At 42.4% G+C, this 21,413-nt stretch overlaps 1 pseudogene; it reads right to left on the bottom strand.

Moving 5' to 3' along the window:
- LOC148150007 (liprin-beta-1-like) overlaps positions 1 to 21,145 on the bottom strand; it is a 48,240-nt pseudogene extending 27,095 nt beyond the window's left edge.
- Positions 21,146 to 21,413: the final 268 nt, after the last annotated feature.

Below are 21,413 nucleotides of genomic sequence, written 5' to 3'. Positions count from 1 at the left end.
TCTCCTCTGAACCCTCTCCAAAGCATCCACATCCTTCCTATAATGCGGTGACCAGAACAGTATGTAAATGTGGCCACATCAGAGTTTTGTACAGCTGCAGCATGACCTCATTGTTCCAAAGCTCAATCCCTTTACCAATAAAAGCTGACACACCGTATGCCTTCTTAACAACTCTATCAACCTGTGTGGCACCTTTCAAGGATCTATGTACCTGGACACCAAGATTTCTCGCTCATCTAACCTACCAAGAATCTTACCATTAGCCCAGTACTCTGCATTCCTGTTATTCCTTCCAAAGTGAATCACCTCACACTAATCTGCACTAAACTCCATTTGCCACCTCTCAGCCCAGCTCTGCAGCTTATCTGTGTCTCTCTGTAACCTACAACATTCTTCATCACTATCCACAACTCCACCAACCTTAGTGTCGTCTGCAAATTTACTAACCCATCCTTCTACGCCCTCATCCAGATCATTTATAAAAACGATAAACAGCAGTGGACCCAAAACAGATCCTTGGGTAACCCCACTAGTAACTGAACTCCAGCATGAATATTTCCCATCAACCAACACTCTCTGCCTTCTTTCTGTTAGCCAATTTCTGATCTAAACCGTTAAATCACCCTTAATCCCATCCCTCCGTATTTTGAGCAATAGCCTACCATGGGGAAACCTATCAAACGCCTTAATGAAATCCATATACATCACATTAACTGTTTTACCCTCATCCATCTGTTGTGTCACCTTCTCAAAAAACTCAATAAGGTTTTTGAGGAATGGCCTATCCTTCACAAAACCATGTGGACTATCCATAATCAACTTATTCCTTTCCAGATGATTATAAGTCATATCTCTTATAAACCTTTCCAACACTTTACCTGCAAACAAAGTAAGGCTCACGGGTCTATAATTTCCAGACTTCTCTCTACTCTCCTCCTTGAACAAGAGAATGAATTTGCTCTGCTCCAGTCTTCTGGCACTTTTCCTATAAACAATGACAATATAAACATCAAAGCCAAAGAATCGGCAATCTCCTCCCTAGTTTCCCAGAGAATCCTAGAATAAGTCCCATCAGGTCCAGGGGACTTATCTGTTTTTACACTTTCCAGAATTGCTAACACCTTCTCCTTGCGAATCTTAATCTCATCTCGTCTAGTAGCCTGTATCTCAGTATTCTCCTCAACCAGATTATCTTTCTCTAGTGTGAATATTCATTTAGCACTTCCCTTATCTTCTCTGACTCCGTACACAACTTCCCACTACTATGCTTGATTTGCCCTAATCTTACTTTAGTCATTCTTTTATTCCTGATATACCTATAAAAAGCCTTAGGGTTTTCCTTGATCTTGTCCACCAATGACTTTCCATGTCCCCTCCTAGCTTTTCTTACCTCTTTCTTTAGGTCTTTCCTGGCTAACTTTTAACTCTCAGGCACCTCAACTGAGCCATCGCATCTCATCCTAACATAAGCCTTCTTCTTTCTCTTGACAAGAGATTCAACTTTCTTTGTAAACCACAGCTCCTGCACTCGACAACTTCCTCCCTGCCTGACCGGTACATACTTATGAAGGACACGCAGGAGCTGGTCCTTGAATAAGCTGCACATTTCAATTGTGCCCATCCCCTGCAGTTTCTTTCTCCATCCTATGCATTGTAAATCTTGCCTAATTGCATCGTAATTGCCTTTCCCCCAGCTATAACTCTTGCCCTGCAGTACATACCTACCGCTTCCCATAGCGAAAGTAAACATAACCAAATTGTGGTCACTATCGCCAAAGTGCTCACCTATCTCCAAATCTAACACCTGGCTGGGTTCTTACCCAGAACCAAATCTAATATGGCCTCGCCCCTGGTTGGCCCATCTTCATAGTGCCCCTTCATAGGAAACCCTCCTGCCTACATTGGACATAAACTGACCCATCTAAAACACTTGAACTATAGTATTCCCAGTCAATACTTGGAAAGTTAAAGCCCCCATAGCAACTACTCTGTCAGTCTTGCTCCTATTGAGGATCATCTTTGGTATCCTATCCTCGACATCTCTGAACCTATTTGGAGGCCTATTGAAAACTCCCAACAGGGTAACCTCTCCTTTCCTGTTTCTAACATCAGTCCATACTACCTTAGTAGACAAGTCCTCAAGCGTCCTTTCTGCAACCGTAATACTGTCCTTGACTAACAGTACCACAACACCCCAATTTTCTTTTATCATTTTCTCTGTTCTTATTGAAATATCTAAATCCCGGAACCTGCAATAACCATTCCTGTCCCAGCTCTACCCATGTCTCTGAAATGCCCACAACATTGAAATCCCAGGGATCAACCTATGCTATAAGTTCACCCACCTTATTTCGGATGCTCCTGGCGTTGAAGTGGACACACTTCAAACCAACCTTTTGCTTGCAGGTGCCTTCTTGAGATCTCAAAATCTTATTTCTGACATCACTACTTTCAAATTCCCATATACTCGAACTACAACTTTGGTTCCCAACCCAGTGCTGAATTTGTTTAAATTCACCCGAAATGCATTAGCAAATTTCTCCCCCAATGATATTAGTACCCCTCTGGTTCAGATGAAGATCATCCTGTTTGTAGAGATCCCATCTACCCCAGAAAGAGCCCCAATTATCTGAAGAAAAGAAATTTTTCCTTCTCTCTGACTTAAGTGGGTGACCCTTTATTCTGGACCCATTTCCTTCGGCCTGTTTTATCTACAATTTATAAGGTTAAGGGGTGAACTGATTGAAGTCTTCAAGACAATAACAAGAAAAGACAGAGTAGTTAAAGTTAAACTATTTCCAATGGTTGGAGATTCTAGAACTAGGAGGCGCAGTCTGAAATGTAAGGACAGACCACACAAGAACAAAGTTTGGAAGCATTTCTGCACAAAAAAAGGTGATGGGTGTTTTGAACTCTATTCCACAAATGGTAGTAGATGCTAGATCAGTTGTTAATGGTAAATCTGAGATAGATAATGTTTTATTAAGCAAAGGTATTTATGGATATGGACTAAAGGCAGGTATATGGAGTTAGACCACAGATCAGCCACGAGCTGATTGGATGGTGGAAAAGGCTTGAGGCGCTGACTGACCTTCTCCTATTCCTATGTTGCTGAACTGTCTCACATGGGGACACAACGTCACTGCGTGTACCCAGTAAAACACCCTAAAATTCATATATATTTCAATAAGGTCTTCCCTCATTATGCAAATGTCAAGTCAGCTCAGCTCACTCAACATCTCCTCATAAAATCATTTCTCTACACCCGGGATCAATGTAGTGAACCTTTTGCGTACTGTCTTCGGTGCCAGTACTGTATATCTTTCCTTGAATAAGCAGCCCAAAACTGTTCAGTGTTTCAGGTCCGACTGGTGCTTTGCATAGTTTCAGCAGGTTTTTCATAATTTCTACTTAATTCTCTTTGAAATAGAGGGCAAATAATTCCACCAAAATAAAATAAAACCTTTTTTTAAACAATCAGAAAAATAATTGCGGCCTTTTAAGTGTTTCTTTGTGTGTGGAATATCCATCTTGGGGAAACAGGTTTTGCAATGCAAATCTATCTTAAATAGATCAGAATTACAGAAGGCCTAATAATAAGACTGAAAAGACCACTCCCTCCGTGACTGCCTCGTCAGGTCCACACCCCCCACCAACCCAACCTCCACTCCCGGCACCTTCCCCTGCAACCGCAAGAAATACAAAATTTGCACCCACACCGCCCCCCTTATTTCCCTTCAAGGCCCCAACGGACACTTCCATATCCACCACAAATTCACCTGCACCTCCACACACATCATCTATTGCATCCGCTGCACCCGATGTGGCCTCCTCTATATTGGGGAGACAGGCCGCCTACTTGCGGAATGTTTCAGAGAACACCTCTGGGACACCCGGACCAACCAACCCAACCACCCCGTAGCCCAACACTTTAACTCCCCCTCCCACTCCCCCAAGGACTTTCAGGTCCTTAGATTCCTCCATCGCCAGATCATGGTTACACGACGGTTGGAGGAAGAGTGCCTCATCTTCTGCCTGGGAACCCTCCAACCACAAGGGATGAACTCAGATTTCTCCAGTTTCCTCATTTCCCCTCCCCCCACCTTGTCTCAGTCAACTCCCTCGAACTCAGCACCGCCTTCCTAACCTGCAATCTTCTTCCTGACCTCTCTGCCCCCAACCCACTCCGGCCTATCACCCTCACCTTGACCTCCCTCCACCTATCGCAATTCCAACGCCACTCCCCCAAGTCCCTCCTCCCTACCTTTTATCTTAGCCTACTGGACACACTTTCCTCATTCCTGAAGAAGGGCTTATGCCCGAAACGTCGATTCTCCTGTTCCTTGGATGCTGCCTAACCTGCTGCGCTTTTCCAGCAACACATTTTCAGCTCTATTCCAACGTAAGCCAGAACAGAGAAGGATGGCTAGCTGTGGCACAGAGATGATGCGCTTGTCTCTGATTCAGATATGTGTATGTTTGTGTCCCACTCTAGAGACTCAAGCACATAATCGCAGTAAACATTGATTTGGTACTGGGGGAGCGCTGCACGTTTGGAAGTACTGCCTTGGAAATGAGGCATAAGTCCAAAGTCTGCCTTCTTGGGTGAATGCCAAATATCTTAAGGCAGTATATGAAGGAGCTGGGGGTAGTCTTCCTGGTGCCCCGTTCAACATTTATTCTTGAGTCAGATGATCTGGTCATTGACGTCACTGTTGTTTGCTGGAACTTGCTGTGTGCAAGTTGGTTCTTGCATTTCCAATGTTACACCTGTGACTATAATTCAAAAGACACTTTATTGGTTATAAAGTGCTTTGAAACATATAGAAGTTGTGAATGCCACTGTATATTCAAATTTCTTTTTTGGAATTTGGAAAGGTATTGGTTAGAAATAATTCATACTTAATTTCTGGATTCTTTCTTATTCACTCTTTGCCTCAAGAACTGAGAACGTCTGCTCGAAAATGTCCCCTTAAATGTTTAGCAAACAATTGCATTCTTCAGGATTGGTAAAGGGATAATTTATTTTATTGGTTACAGAGAGAGGACTATTAAATAAAATATGTTATGCTGTCAAGTTTAAGAGGCAATAAACAGCCCTTGTGCATTGAATAAATGTCAAGGCTACAGGACGAGCCATTTCTCACCTGTTTTTGCCAATTAAACCAAGCAGGTCTGAGGTTTATTGCCATTACACTGAGTTATTTTATGTACTGGTACAGTTTTGAAGTCAGAAATTGGTTTGTGATGTCACTTTTGCATTGTATAAAGTGAAACTATCTTTAAGCAGTGTCGCAGTTCTTTCTAATTTTGACTGGTTGAATAACGTAGCACGGTGGCTCAGTGGTTGGCATTGCTGTCTCATAGCACTAGAGACCTCAGGCAACTGTCTGTTTGCACATTCTCCCCATGTCTGCATGGGTTTCCTTCAGATGCTCCGGTTTCCTCCTACAGTCCAAAGATGTGCAGGTTAGATGAATTGGCCATAGTGTCCAAAGATATGTAGGTTAGGTACATTAGTCAGGGGAAGTGTAAAGTAATAAGGTAGGGGAATGGATGTGGATCGGTTACTCTTTGGAGGGTCGCTGTGGACTTGTTGGGCCAAATGGCCTGTCTCCACTCTGTAGGAATTCTATGAATGCAGTCAGCTGTGTTATTTTTAGAAGTATTTGGATGGAATCAAGTACTCTTCAGTTATCTGAGCTGTGGTCACAGACCAACATTGGTTATTGTTCTAATAATGTGGCAATTTTAAAATTCACAGCATTGTTTTCCAATCTCTGCATAACATTATGCGTCCCTATCTTTATCACTCTCCTCCTGCCCTACAGTCCTCCAAGGATTCCTTCAGTTTGGTCTTTTGACTATCCCTATTAGTCCAATACTATCAGACATGCTTTCAATTCCTGAACTCTGGGATGATCTTCCTAAACCTGAAGCCCTCCATATCTCTCCTTTCCATTAAGATACTCCTTAAAAGCTAACTTTTTGACAAGATGTTCAGATGTTTTAAGCTAAAACCAGCTTGGTGGCATGCTTTATTCGATGACACAGTTATCAAAGTCATAACACAGATATTTTCCCATGTTAAAGTTGCTGCCACAGTGTGCGGAATCCCTGACCCAGCTGACTACATGAAAATTACTTGGAAATTGAATTTTCTGATGGGCAATTCCACTGTCTCTGGAACCCTCGGAAAACATCTACTAAAACATCTACTAAAGTCCAGGAAAGTATTGTTCTGATTCAGTTAAGCTTAATTGTTACCCAAGAAAATATAGCAAGTTAAAAATCTGCTCTAACTGGAGACACACACACACACACATAGATGGTGCATTATCCCACTGGCACAGTATAGCCCTCCATTTCCTGGAACTTAACTCCTCGATCGAACCACCTGCCAGCAGAATTACCTCTCACTAACTTTTCAAGTGTCCTTGTGACCTTTAAGTCCTGAAATAAGGCAGTGTCATTAAAAAGAAGGGGGTCGAGTTCTGTCTTGCAACACTACTCCTGTGTTGAGGGGACTGCCCCCTGATTTCCTCTGATGTACATACCTAGGACAGGTCAGACTTGGCGTCACAGCTACAAATAATGCTGAGAGCTTAAAGGATCATTTTAAACTGGATTATGATTGGATAAGGGGCTATATTAGAGTGGTGTTGGAAAAGTACAGCAGGTCAGGCAGCATCCGAGGAGCAGGAAAATCGACGTTTCGGGCAAAAGCCCTTCATCAGGTTCCTGCTCCTCGGATGCTGCCTGACCTGCTGTGCTTTTCCAGCATCAGTCTAATCTAGAGTCTGGTTTCCAGCATCTGCAGTCCTTGTTTTTACCCTTATGATTGGATAAGTCTGTTCTGTCAGCAATCTGAATGAGCTTGACAGTGCATTGACACTCATGCTCAGTGCCTTGTTGAAGTAGTCATTCTCAACATGACTTTAAATAATGATAAGCAACAGGTTGTTAGACCCTACAAGGTATCATAATTAATGCCAACCTTTATAGCATGCATATATACACACACTTGCACAGACAGTAGTTTCAGCTGTTGCAACTGGTAGTGGTGAAGAATGGAAAGAATAGCTAATGTTGTTTATTCTCCACTCACAGGTATGCAAACTATTCTTGCTGTCAAAATGACTCAGAACCACTTATTCACCACAAAGCAGAGGCAATCCAGCTTTTCTGGTACCACACTGGGGTATCAGAGGAGTAGTTCTTTTGTATAAAAACAGCTGGGCTTTAAAATCAGAAAGCATCATCTTGAGGGTTCAAAACTCGAAGGTATATTTTTAAGATGAGAGGAGAAAGATTTAAAAAGGAAGTGAGGGGCAACGTTTTTTTACACAGAGTGTTTTTTGTGTGAAATGAACTGCCAGGGAAAGTGACGGATGCAGGTCCAGTAACAATGTTTCAAAGACATTTGGATAAACTTGTGAATGGGAAAGGATCGGAGGGCTATGGTTCAAATGCATGTAAGTGGAGCTAGTTTGGATTGAGAACATGGTCGGCATGAACTGGTTGGACTGAAGGGTCTGTTTCTATGCTGTATGACTCTATCTGTACAGAGTCTGGGATCTCACAAAATGTAAGGGCCACAGTTAGTCATGGAAACAAGACAGCACATCTCTGGTAGGATTGGAAGAGGAGAGCCACAGGAAACTCCCGATCGATCTGTTAGTGCACTGGAGACTGTGAATCAGTGCACAGTGCACCATTTAACACCATAGATGAGTCATATCTTACAGAAATATTGTTTTCTATTATCACATTGTGAAGTAAGAGTTCCTTTGGGCAATGAGGTTATCATTCACACCCATGGAATCGATGCATTTCAATAGATTATGTGACATAGAGCAGTGGGAATGCCACTAAATAATTCAGAATGACTGAGAGAAGAAGCAATCCATGAGAATAGATGGTAAGTATTAGGGAGATTATAGGCTTTCTGATATCATAGGTCAAAATATTTTAGGATAGCAGAGTATTCCTAAATTAAGTATTCGATCGTGCATTAATATTAATGTAATATGGGATAAAAAAATCAAGAACTCTTCGAAAAGTCAATCAGGGCTAATCAATGATTAATAATGTTCTTTTCAAGCGCATTGACTGATTGATCAGATTTGTAAATGAAAGGAATTTATGTGGATATATACAGACATGTAAGGAAAATATATATGTTTAATTTACATTCTGAAATTCTCTGTTATTAAATTCCATATTAAGCAGGTGTCATAAACATTAAGGCTCAGGGAAGTCAACAGCAAAGACAACAAAATATGAATAAAATTAGCTTTGATTTTTATTATTCCTTTTTATTAACCTGTTGCCTTTTTAAGTTTTGTATTACCATGTATCAGGTCTTCATGTCTGTTTTATTTGGACAAGTTATGTATTTTTTATATAATTTATTCTTGCTCTTGGGAACTTAGTGGTGAGTCATCATCACCACACTTTGTCACTCAATACCATCAAAAGAATTGCCCAGCCATTTCAGAGGGCAGTTAAGAGGCAATCTCATTGCTGTGGATAGAGAGTTACATGTAGCCCAGACCAGCTAAGGATGGGGAAAGTTTAAGTTCTACAAGGGAGTTCATTAACCAATGAGTTTTAAGCAAGATTCTTAACTAATTCATTCATTGAAGTTATCTTCTACTGTTACCATGGTGGGATTTTCACTCGTATCTCTCAAGGATGTCCCTGGATTACTTTTGATAACAATAAATGCTGGAGATCACAGCAGGTCAAGCAGCATCCATGAAGAGAAAGCCAGCCAATGTTTCAAGTGTAGATGGCTCTTCATCAGAACTAATGTGAAGTATGGAGGGGGCAGCATTCATGCAATGGGCAGAGAGATGGAGGATGGAGTGCTGGGGGAGAAGGGCTGCTGATAGGGCAGATCAAATGATCGGAATGTGAAAATGGCAGAACAATGGTGTGTCTGACTGCTAGACTGGAAAAAACACAGTCCCACTGGGATGGGGGAGGGGAGAGGTGAGAAAACATGTTGACAGCGAATGGAACAAGTAAAGCTAAAAGAAAGGAATGGGATGAGAGTGGGTTCATAATTCGAAAGCATTGAATTCAATATTAAGTCCAGAAAGCTGTAAAGTGCCGAGTCTGAAGATGAGATGTTGTTTCTCCAGTTTGTATTGTGATTCACTGGAACACTGGAACAGCATGTCAAAGACAGACACATGGGCACGCCAGCAGGACGCTGTGTTAAAATGACCAGCTATGGGAAGGTCAGGGTCATGCTTCAGCATGGACTGGAGGTGTCCTGCAAAGCAGTCACCTAGTCTGTATTTGGTTTCTCCAGTGTAGAGTAGGCCACATCGGGTGCAGTGAATATAATGCACAAGATTGGAGGAGGTACAGGTGAAATGCTACTTCACCTGGAAAAACTGTTTAGGCTCTTGGATGGTGAGCATGTTACATTCTCTGTCACCATGTCTTCTCTCGCCTTCCCACCCCCATTTCACCCCAGTGGGACTTCTTCCAAGTCTAACAGTTAGATGCACCATTGTCCTGCCATTCTCACATTCTGATCACTTAATCTGAACTTTCAACATCTTTCCTCCACCAGCACCATACACTCACTGTCCCAACATCCACTCCCCCCTCCCCCCTGACGAACCGCCTCCTCCACATTTCACATCAGCTCTGATGAAGAGTCATCTCGACTCAAAACATTAGCTTGCTCTCTCTCCATGGATGCTGTCTGACCCATTGTGATCTCTAACATTTGATGTTTTCAGAAAAGTATTCTACACCTGCCAGGAAGTGTCAAACCTAACATGAACTATCAAGACCTGTCAAGAATTATGAAGAAATGTCACGCTTGTCCAGATTGTTAAGAAGTATAAACCTGTGATGACCTGTTAAGAAGTGTAAACCTACCAACATAAATGATTAGAACACAGGAAAAGACCCTTTAGTCTAACATGTCTGTACCAACCATGTTACCATTCTAAACTAATCCGATCTGCATGCACATTGTCCATAACCTTTATTCACTGCCTGTGTCTGTTTAAATGTCTCTAAAATGTTGCTATCATATCTGCTTGATAATCTACCCAGGCATCAACTACTCTCTATCTAAAAGAAACTTGCATCGCATGTCTTTTTTTCTATTCACTCATGGGACATGGTGTCATTGGCTGGCCAACATTTATTCCCCATCCTTCAGAAGGTGGGGGTGAGCTGCCTTCTTGAACTGCTGTAGGTTGAAACACAATGCCTTTCGAGAATTCTAGAATTTTGACCCAGCAACAGTCAAGGAGCAGCAAAATGTTTCTAATCAGGATGGTGAGTGGCTTGGAGGGAAACTTGCGAGTGATGGTGTTTTCATGTATCTGCTGCTCTTGTTCTTCGAGGTGGCAGCTGTCATGTCAACAGATCTTTTAGAATTTCTGCGATACATCTTATAGATAGTACACACAGCTGCTACTGAGAGTCACTGGTAGAGGGAGTGGATGCTTGTGCATGTAATGCCAATCAAGTAGGCTGCTTTGTCCTTGATGGTGTCGAGCTTCTTGAGTGTTGTTGGAAGTGCATCCATCCATGGAAGTGGGGAGTATTCCATCACGTTCCTGATGTGTACCTTGTTGACGATGGACAAACTTTGGGGATTCAGGAGGTGAGTTGCATGTTGTGGTACTCCTAGCCTCTGACCTGCTTTGTCGCCACTTTGTTTATGTGGTGAGTCCACTGAGTTTCTGGTCAATGATAACCCCCAAGATGTTGATAGTGGGGGTTTCAGTGATGGCAACACCATTGAATATCAAGAGGCTGTGGTTAGAGATGGTCATAGCCTGGCATTTGAATGACACAAATATTATTTTCTACTTGTCAACCTTTGTCACCACTTACCACTTGCTATCTGGGAATTGCCCAGATCTTCTTGCATTTGTTCACAGACTACTTCAGTATCTGAGACATCATGAATAGTCCTGAACATTGTTCAATAATCAGCAAACATCCCTACTTCTGACCTGATGATGGAGGGCAGGTCATTGATAAAGCACCTGGAGATGGTTGGACACTACCCTGAGGAACCCCTGCAGAAATCCTAGAGCTGAAATGACTGACCTCCAACAACCAAGGCCATCTTCCTATGTGCCAGGTGGAGAGCTTGCCCCATGATTCCCATTGCTTCTAGTTTTGCAAATGCTTCTTGATGCCACACCTGGTTGAATACAGCCTTGATGTCAATGGCTGTCACTCTCACCTCACCCCTGGAATTCAGTTCTTTTGTCTATGTTTGAACCAAGGCTGTAATATGGTCAGGAACTGAGTTGCCCTGGTGGAACCCAAACTGGGCGTCACTAAGCAGGTTATTGCTGAGCCGGTGTTGCTCGGTAGTACTGTTGATGACACCTTCCATCACATTACTGACAATTGAGAGTGGACTGATGGGGAAGTAATTGGCCAGATTGGATTGTTCTGCTTTATGTGTACAGAACATCCTGCACAATTTTCCACATTGTCAGGTAGATGCCAGTGTTGCAAAAGTACTAGAACTGCTTGGCTCAGGGAGTGGCAAACTCGAGAGCACAAGTGTTCAGTACTATTGCTGGAATATTGTGAGGGCCCATAGCCTTTGTGGTATCCAGTGTCTCCAATGATTTCTTAATACCATGTGAAGTGAATTAAATTTACTGAAGACTGGTGCCTGTAATTCTAGGATTGCTAATGCCAACGTAATGCTGGAAGGTTGCTGTATATACTTCAGCCTTATTTTTTGCACTGAAGTGTTGGGCTCTTCCATCATTGACAATGGGGATATTTGTGGAGTTTCCTTCTCCAGTGTTGTTCACTTGTCCACCACCATTCACGATTGGATGTGGCAGGATTGCAGAGCTTAGATCAAATCCGTTGATTGTGGGATCAATTAACTCTGTCTATCACTTGCTACTTAAGCTATTTAGCATGCACGTAGTCCTGTTTGGTAGCTTCACCAGGTTGCCACTTTAGGTTTAGGTATGCCTGCGCTGCTGCTGGCATACCCTCCTGCGCTGTCCACTGAATCAGGGTTGATGGCAAAGGTCGAGTGAAGGATATGCCAGGCCATGTAGTTGCAGATTGTGCTGGAGTACAATTTCCTGCTGTTGATGGCCCACAGCACCTCATAGATGCCCAGGCTTGAGTTGCTAGCTCTGTTCAAAGTCTGTCCCCATTTAGCACAGTGATAGTGCCACACAACCCGATGAACAATATTCTCAATGTTAAGGCAGGACTTTGTCTCAACAAAGACTGTGTGGTGGTTACTCTTACCAATATTGTCATGGACAGATGCACCTGGAGCTGACAGGTAGACAAGGATGAAGTTAAGTATGCATTACCCTCTTGTTGGTTCCCTCACCACCTGCCATAGATCCAGTCTAGCAATTAGGTACTTTAGGATTGGCCAGCTCAATCAGTATTACTGCTGCAGAGCCACTCTTGGTGGTGGACATTGAAATCCCCCACCTAGCATATATTTTGCCCCTTTGTCACCCTCAGTGTTTCCTCCAACTGTTGCTCAACATGGATGAGTACGGATCCAATCAACTCATGGAGGATGATATATGGTTATCAGCAGGAACTTTCCTTGCCCATATTTAACATTAAGCCATGAGACGTCATGATGTCTAGAGTCAATGTTGAGGAATCCCAGAGCAACTCCCTCCTGACTGTATACTACTGTGCTGCCATCCCTGCTTGGTGTCTTCAGCTGGTGGGCAGAACATTTCCGTGTACAGTGAAGGTGATGTCTGAGTTATTGTCTGTCAGATATGATTCCATGACTATGACTATGTCAGGCTGTTGCTTACTAGTCAGCGAGACAGGTCTCCCAATGTTAGCACAAGCCCTCAGCAGTTTATAATAGGTCTTTGCCTTTCTGCTACCATGGTCAATGCCAGATGATCAATCAATTGTATTTCTTTGTTGAGACTTAAAACTCCATTAAACTTACCCTCTCTTACTCACACCCCCTAGTATTTCACATTTCCATCCTGGGAAAAAAACATCTCCAGCTATCCAATCTATTCATGCCTCTCATAATTTTATAAACATCTATCACTTAACCCCTCAGCCTCTGATGCTCGACCAACCTCTCCTTTCAGCTAATAAACTCCAGTCCAGGCAACATCCCGGTAAATCTCTTTCACACCTTCTCTGAAGCGTCCATATCCTACCTACAGTTTGGCGATCTGAACTCCACATAATACTCCAAATGTAGACTAACTAAAGTTTTATATAGCTGTAACATGACTTGCCAACTGTTATACATAATGCCCCAAACATTGAAGGTAAACATGCCATAGGCCTTGTTTGCCACTTTATCCACTTGCGCTGCCATTTTCAGGAAACCATGCACTTGCACTCTATGTATCAATGCTCCTAAGGGTCCTGCCACTTACTGTGTACTTTCTTCTTGCATTTGATCTCCCAAGGTGCATCATCTCATACTGGTTCAAATTAAACTCCATCTGCTATTTCTTAGCCTAACTATCTAACTGATCTATATCCTGCTATATCCTTTGACAACCTTCCTCACTATCCACAACTCCACCAGCTCTCATGTCACCTGCAAACTTACCAATCAGATCATCTGCATTTTCATCCAAATCATTTGTATAATTTACAAACAACAGAAGCCCCAGCACTGATCCCTCCAGACCTCCAGTCAGGAAAACACCCCTTCAAAACTTCCTGCTGTCGCCCATGACCAAGCCAATTTTGTATCTAACTTATCAACTCACCACGTGACTGAATCTTCTGACCAGCCCACCATGAGGGGCCCTGTCAAATGCTTTAGTAAAATTCATGTTGACAACATCCATTGCCCACCCTCATCAATTATTTTTGTCACTTCCTCAAAAAAACTCAATCAGATTTGTGAGACAATACCTCCCCTGTGAAAGCTCTGCTGACTATCCTTAATAAGTCCACTCTTTTCAAATGCAAGTAAATCCTGTCCCTAAGATACTTTGCCAATAATTTGTCATCCACTAATATCAGGCTGACCAACCTTTAATTTCCTGGATTATCCCTTTAGCCCTTCTTAAGCAGTGGAACAACATTGGCTATTCTCCAGTCTTCTGGGACCTTGCCTGTGGCGAAAGAGGCTACACAGATAGATAGATCCCATCAGACCCTGACAACTTAAATATTTTAATATTTGACAAGACATCAACACCATTTTCTTCTAAATATCAACGTACTCCTCCCAAATCTTGGTATCATCCAAGTCCTTCTCCTTGGTGAATACTGATGTGAAGAACTTGTTAATGAACCCCACCCACTCACTCTAGATTCATGCATAAATTCTGCCCTTTTTTATTAAGTGGACCCACCCTTTCCCTAGCTATCCCATGCTTCTAATATATGTGAAAAACATCTTGGGATTCTCCTTAACCCAAATCCCCAAGGACATTTCATGGCCCCTTTTTGCACTCCCAGTAAGGAGTCATCGAATCCTTACAGTGTGGAAGCAGGTCATTTGGCCCAAAAAGTTCACACTGACCCTCCAAAGAATATCCCACTTGGACCTACTCCCTTACCCCTACAACTCTACATTTCCCCTGAGTAATGCACCTAGCCCACACATCCCTGAACTCTCTAGGCAATTTAGCATGGCCAATTCATCTGACCTACACATCTTTGGAACGTGGGAGGAAAGCAGAGCACCCAGATGAAACCCACACAGACACAGGGACAATGTGCCAAACTCCAAACAGACAGTCACCCAAGGCTAGAAGTGAACCCAAGTCTCTGGCAGTGTGAGGCCACCGTGCCACAAACATTACAGTCAGCCCATCTCAGTGCCTGACAGTCTCCCTAACCCTTCACAGGAGACTTGATTTCCAAGCCAGCTGACACCCCAATGCTGAAAACAGGAGCACAAGCAGCCATTTTAATGGCCAGGATCATAAAGCCGAGAACTTACTCACCTCTGTATACCTAACCAGGAATGAAAATGTGGGCCTGAGAATTTATCACATCAAATGGAATTGGTGGTAATTCTTGAGAGTGTCAGAGTCATGTGACTCTGGAGCTATGAGGTGTCTACAAAAGAAGGAATGTTTCACTTCAATCTTTTTAAATTAGTACAATCATCTGGCATTTCGACACCCCCACCCTCCATGGGTTTCTGATTGCTTTTTGAAAGAACTCCTAATTTCCCATTCTTTCCACATATGCCTACAATTCTTCAGGTTCAATTGTGTGCTTAATTTTATATTGAGAGCTCTTATTGAATTTTCTGCCATCATTATTTTGGTGAATGTGTTTCAAATAAAATGCTTTGGTCTTTATCACGTCATTGTTAGTGGTATTTTTCTGTGTGAAATTTGTCTCCCATGTTTCCCTGCTCTACAACAGTGATGATACTTCAAAATTTGATTTGATTTATTGTTGTCACATATGTAAGTATAGTGAAACATTTTTGTCTTACATGGAGTACAGGCAGATCATAGCAAACAAGGATATACAGATCACAGGGTGTTTTATTTTAGATTAGATTCCCTACAGTATGGAAACAGGCCCTTTGGCTCAACAAGTACACACCACCCCTCTGAAGAGTAACCCACCCAGACCCATTCCCCTACCCCATATTTACTCCTGACTAATGCACCTAATGCTATGGGCAATTAAGCATGGCCAATTCACCTGAACTGCACATGTTTGGGCTGTGGGAGGAAACCGGAGCACTCAGAGGAAACCCACACAGACACGGGGAGAACGTGCAAACCATACACAGACAGTCACCCAAGGCAGGAATCGCATCCGGGTCCCTGGCGCTGTGAGGTAGAAGTGCTCACCAGTGAGTCACCTTGCTGCCCTCTAACCACTGAGCTACCGTGCTGTTCATGCAGAGCAAGGCATACAAGGTGACGGCTGCTCAGGAGGTGCACAAAAGCAAGGTCAGCATTAGATTTTAAATTAAAGAGCTTAATTCAGCAGTTTAATAACAGTAGGGAAGATGTTGTTCTTGAACCTTTTGGTGCATATTCTTAAGCTTCTCTATCTTTTGCCTGATGGAAGAGGTTGTAGGGGATCATTACTGGATGGGAGGGGTCTTTCATGATGTTAGCAGCCTTTCCGTGGCAACGAGAAGTATAAATGGAGTCTATGGATGGGAGATTGGCATGCCTGATGATGTGGGCTGTGTTCACAACTTTCTGTAGTTTCTTATGGTCCTGGGCAGAGCAATTGCCATACCAGGATGTAATGCACCCAGACAGAAAGCTTTCTATGATGCAACTGTAAATGTTGGTGAGGGTCATTAATAGCTGTAAAATGTTTTGGAACATTGTGAAAGGTGCTACGTAAATTCAATATCCACATATGCAAACTTTCCATTCACTAGACAGCATTCACAATTGGAAATAAATTGTTTTCTTTAGTTCCTTTTGAGTTTGGCTACTTTGAAGTTACTTATGACACTCCTTTCACAATAGTCCTGAACATCAAGTAACTGAACATAGTTCTGGAATCATTTCTTGGTTCAGTTGGTGTGTGCAGCTCAATACCATCCTCAGCAGTACTTTTTTTCCATCTGAGAATTTCTTATGTCAGAATTAATAAAAAAAGCATTGTGAATATGTCAAAAATGTACCTACTCCAATGGATGATGTGTGGCAGGCAGCAGATGAAAACTGTGCCAGGCCGTTTAATTATTTAACAGTTATCTCGTGAGCCCGTTTTGACAACTTTTAAATTAACATTTTACAAATACTTCAAAATAACTAATTAATTCATTGAAACTCAAATAAAATAAGCAGAGCAGAGTATAATGAGTGTAATAAAGATTGATGCTTATATCGTTGGAGGGAGCAGGCTTTGAATAAATTTAATCCTCAGTCTTTGCACATTCTGCTTCATTTTCCTTTAGTCTATAATCTATAATAACAAGAAGAAGAAAGCCAATTTATAACATGGACACATATAACATGCAATCAGTACAAGCCTGAAACTGCAAGTTAGCAATTGGTCACCGTGGTTGCTATGGAGACAAGAAGCTTAGGATTTATGGAGCATCCAGATAGGGAAGTACTCAACCATGAAATGGCCAAGGATGTTTTGGGATTACCTTCACAGACAGGAGTAAGAATGTTGTTCAGCTTCTTTTTTTTTGAACACTGGAAATGTCCTTGACCCAATCTTGCCATGTTTTCAGAATTAAAAATGGCATCCCTCATAATTCCAATAAGTAGCCTAAGATATATTACGAAAAGAACTTTGCAATGTGTAAGTAGCATTGTTGCATTTATAAGTTGCTCTATCAGCTTCAGTACCCTGCATGTGATATAGCGTTAAAACAGTAGCTGTCTGAAATAAACAGTGTTCATCTGCACGTTAACAAAAGCACATGAAACATCAATGCTTGCTTTTCTCAGATAATCAGGGCCCACTTCATTCACTGATGACCTCCCAAGGGTGTCAAGAATAAGATGATTCAAATTTGCAACTTACACTAATCTTAACAGATTTAACCATTCACATCAGGACAGAAAGATTCAGTCACAACCTGCTGAGGATCGCTGAATAAAACGTGAAAGGTAGTCACTGTGGGGATAAGATCACAGTCCTGACTATTTGCTGGGCCAGAGGTGAGGCACCAGCCACACAGGCATTTAGCAATCATTATTCGTGAATTCTGTCCTGGGAAGCTGTGATGAAATTACCTTTCTGATTGTGAAACTAACAAAAAACCTTGATTATTGATGAGGTTGCTCCATTTTCTGTATAGGCCAGTGCATTAGCAAGCCATTCACTAAAATGCTTGGTTCATCAAAATTGAACATGGATCAGTAGAAATCCTTCACTGTATCTAGTAGAAAGTACTATTGGTAATGGGAGGGCATTCTCAGATTAGCTAGCCAGCTCATGTCACATCCTTTTTTTGCCACAAGCTCTGTGTTCATTAACTTGCTTCAGACTGTTGACCCTTACAGCGCACAATCACTTTCATGATGGATTGGTTGAGTCATTACTTCTTGAATGCCTCCACGTCTTATAATGAGGCAATGAATATCTTCTTTCTTTGAGTTCTGCAACGGCACTGTTTATTCAGGGCCCTTCCAAGTCTAACCAATAGCTTCCACCTTTCGTCTTTGATGGTTTCACCTTTCTTCCTTCTTCATCAATCAACATTTTTGATTTCGCTGTTTCTCTGAACTAGAGTGGAACTCTATTAGTATAGACCGTTATTATTATCAAGAACTCTGTTACAATAGACTGTCTGCAGTAAGCTTTGTTTCATTCTTCATATCAATTATTTCCCTCTCCCTAACAAATTGTAAGGTTCAAGACTGGATTTCTGTTTCCTTATCTGGGGAGGCTTATACACCTAGACAACTAGACAACTATAGGTAATAACATGAGCAGTCGGTAAGTATTCCATGGATTCTGATCACATATTCTATTCAGCGGTACCTCTGCTTCTTTAGAAGTTTCCCATTTTTCAATAATTCCAAATTTTCAAACTGGAAAAGCATTTGCTCGCACAATTAATTTCAAGAGTGACATTTTCTGACAATTGCTAAAATAGCTCTTAAAGGACTGTTCTCCTTTGTGGACATTATGGAAACGATGAGTTCTTTTGGTGTTATTACGGTGGCAGAATCAGCTCTGAGGCTATTCCAGGTTATTTGCTTAGTTAGCACATGCACATACATAGTTATGATGGTGGTAATGCCTTCCACACAGCTCACACATCTGCACAGTGACAGGTACTTAACAGACAAAGATAGCGAGGGTGATTACAACTATTAATATCCTGTCAATGACCCCATTGTACTTGTGGCCAGTCACATGGATGAAACAGTAATTGGCCAAGCCTCTCTCCTTTGAGACAGATAAACACATAGGATATCAGGCCAAGCTGCTAAAGATGATATAATGTGGCAACAAATCCTCACAGGACTCAGCTGATGTGAAGATGACCATCTTTGTTGCAAGAGCCACTCGTCACCAATCATTTGATATGGAACCTCATTTAATAGATAGGTTGGATCGTGAAAAAGGGCAACTCTCAAATGAAACCAAAGTATTGCAGAAGCTGGAGATGTGAAACAAAGACAAAAAGGAGCTGAAGTATCTTAGCAGGTCTGGCAGCATCAGTGGAGAGAGGAACATAGTTAATGTTTGAATCCAATATCACTCTTCTTTGGAATTGAAAGAGACAAGACAAGGATGGTTTTAAAGCTGTTGTTGAAGGGGGAGGAGCAGTAAGTGGAACAGGTTGTGAGGGTTTCCAGAAAAAAAAAGCAAAGGGAAAGGGAATGCAATGGTAGTAGATTGGCGAGATAGATGTAGAGTAGGTTCTGTTCTATTTGCTGATGATACAAATTTTGTGAGAAGAATGAAAGGATGAATAAATGGCCTCAATCAATATGGCAAATGGAATATAGCAGAGCTTGGAGAGCAGTCCACAGCCAAACCTATAGGTTCAGTGCAAACAGTCAGGGGATTCATTGTAAGTGAGTTAGAGAAATGTGCACAGATCAGGCAGGGGTCTGATCAGTCATTGGTTGGGGCTGTCTGTCCAAGTTGGTTTCAGGAATGGGGCACAATCAGTCCTGGAGATTAGCCCAATGGAAGTCAAGAATTCTCATCCTGACGCACTGCAAATTGGGCAGCTAAATTCTGGGGTTTGGACGCAACAAGCTGGGATACAGAGGGGATAATAATTGTGAAGAGGGGACATTTGACATCTATCACAGAGTGATAGTGCATTGGAAGAAATGGGATACTGTAGAGACAGGCATTATCAATGTGCAACATGATGGTGGACATGATTCAATCATAGAGCTGGGAATCAGGGACTAATGTTGAGAACCAAAGACATAATGTCAGGTGAAGTGTGGGAATCCGTACTGATAGGTTAGCGAGGGAGTGCCAGGAAGGAAGGGGCATGGAAGTTCAGGGGGAAGGAGAGATGGGCTTTTAATTACTAGGGTGAGCCTGTGTTTCACTGGGCCAAGTGTGATCAGTGCTGCCTTCAGGTGATTCATAAGTACACACTGGTCATGGACAATAGTTGAAACCACACTTGGAGTGGGCAGATTTTGTGATTTGTTTTCTGTCTGGGTGTAGGTTTTAGTTGTGAGTGATACGATATCCTTCAAGGAACAATTGCATTAATCACGTACTTGCAGAGTACAGTTTGAAGTCATTTATCATCATAGCATTGTGCATGTGAAATATATTTAACCATGTGGGGTATAAATCCAGGTCACAAAGAATCTTGACCACGCCATTGGTCATTGCTGTTTGAAGTTAGTCACCCCTGTGAAGAAGAATTAATCTCAGGCGACCCACAGCCACAAAATACAAAGCTAATGAAGGATTTTATAGACTGCACAAGGGTGTGGAACTGATTGCCTCTCACCTTGATCTGTACGAATTCAGCAACCTGCTTTTATGTGGACTGACACCTTCTTGAGTGGGACTGGGAGGACAAAGAGTCAGTCCTCACATAGCACTTACAATCCCCTACCGTCTCCTTGCGATATGACTTGTGCCACATTCATTAGAAGGTCGGAAGTGAAAGTTCCATGCAGAGTTATTCCATGGCCCTCCTTTCCAGAGTGCTCCATGTCCCACAGTATGGAGCAGTTCACTAACCCATCATTTGAGAGTGATGCAAATGCTGACTGTCCATATTCTTAGGCACTTGTTTATTTCTTAGATTCTGTATACATTGGAAGTACGACAAACTGCTGCAGTGCAATTAAATCAGAGAGAAATGCAAAGGATCTGAGGTGTCAGCAAGCTCAGAACCAGTACAACCTCCAGCAGATAATGCACAGACTCCACATGAAGACATTGCAGCCACTCCCCACCCTTCCACCCCGTTGTCACTGTAATCTGACAGTGTCCAGGACACTGTCATTGAGTTATGTCAAGTGCTGGAGCAGACTCTCTGACATATCCATGGCCATCGAGGTGTCAGCTTTGCTAAGTTCTATGTTTCCAAGGAGCCACTGGCAACTTCTGTGGGATCTCTCAGTCCTTGACATACAGATGTGACAGATGGCACCACTTCATCCCATTTCCTTGTGATGACGCCAGTGCTGCAGGCCAGGACGTAGCTTTTGCCAATGTAGCTGGCTTTCTCCAGCTGCAGGGCACGATAAACTGCAGGCATGTTGCACTCAGGGGCCCAGCTCAAAATGCAGCTGAGTTAATCAATAGAAAAGAGTTCCATTCCGTTAATGTACAAGTGATCTGTGATCGGTGAGAGCACGTCTTATAAGTTTGTGCCCGGTACTTTAGATTAGATTAGATTACTTTACAGTGTGGAAACAGGCCCTTCGGCCCAACAAGTCCACACCGACCCGCCGAAGCGCAACCCACCCATACCCCTACATTTACCCCTTATCTAACACTACGGACAATTTAGCATGGCCAATTCA

Source organism: Chiloscyllium plagiosum, unplaced genomic scaffold, assembly GCF_037043375.1.
Source record: "Chiloscyllium plagiosum isolate Xiang-an unplaced genomic scaffold, Cpla_swu_hap1 HiC_scaffold_5, whole genome shotgun sequence".
Classification (NCBI taxonomy): domain Eukaryota; kingdom Metazoa; phylum Chordata; class Chondrichthyes; order Orectolobiformes; family Hemiscylliidae; genus Chiloscyllium; species Chiloscyllium plagiosum.
This window is presented reverse-complemented; position numbering and strand designations above follow the sequence as displayed.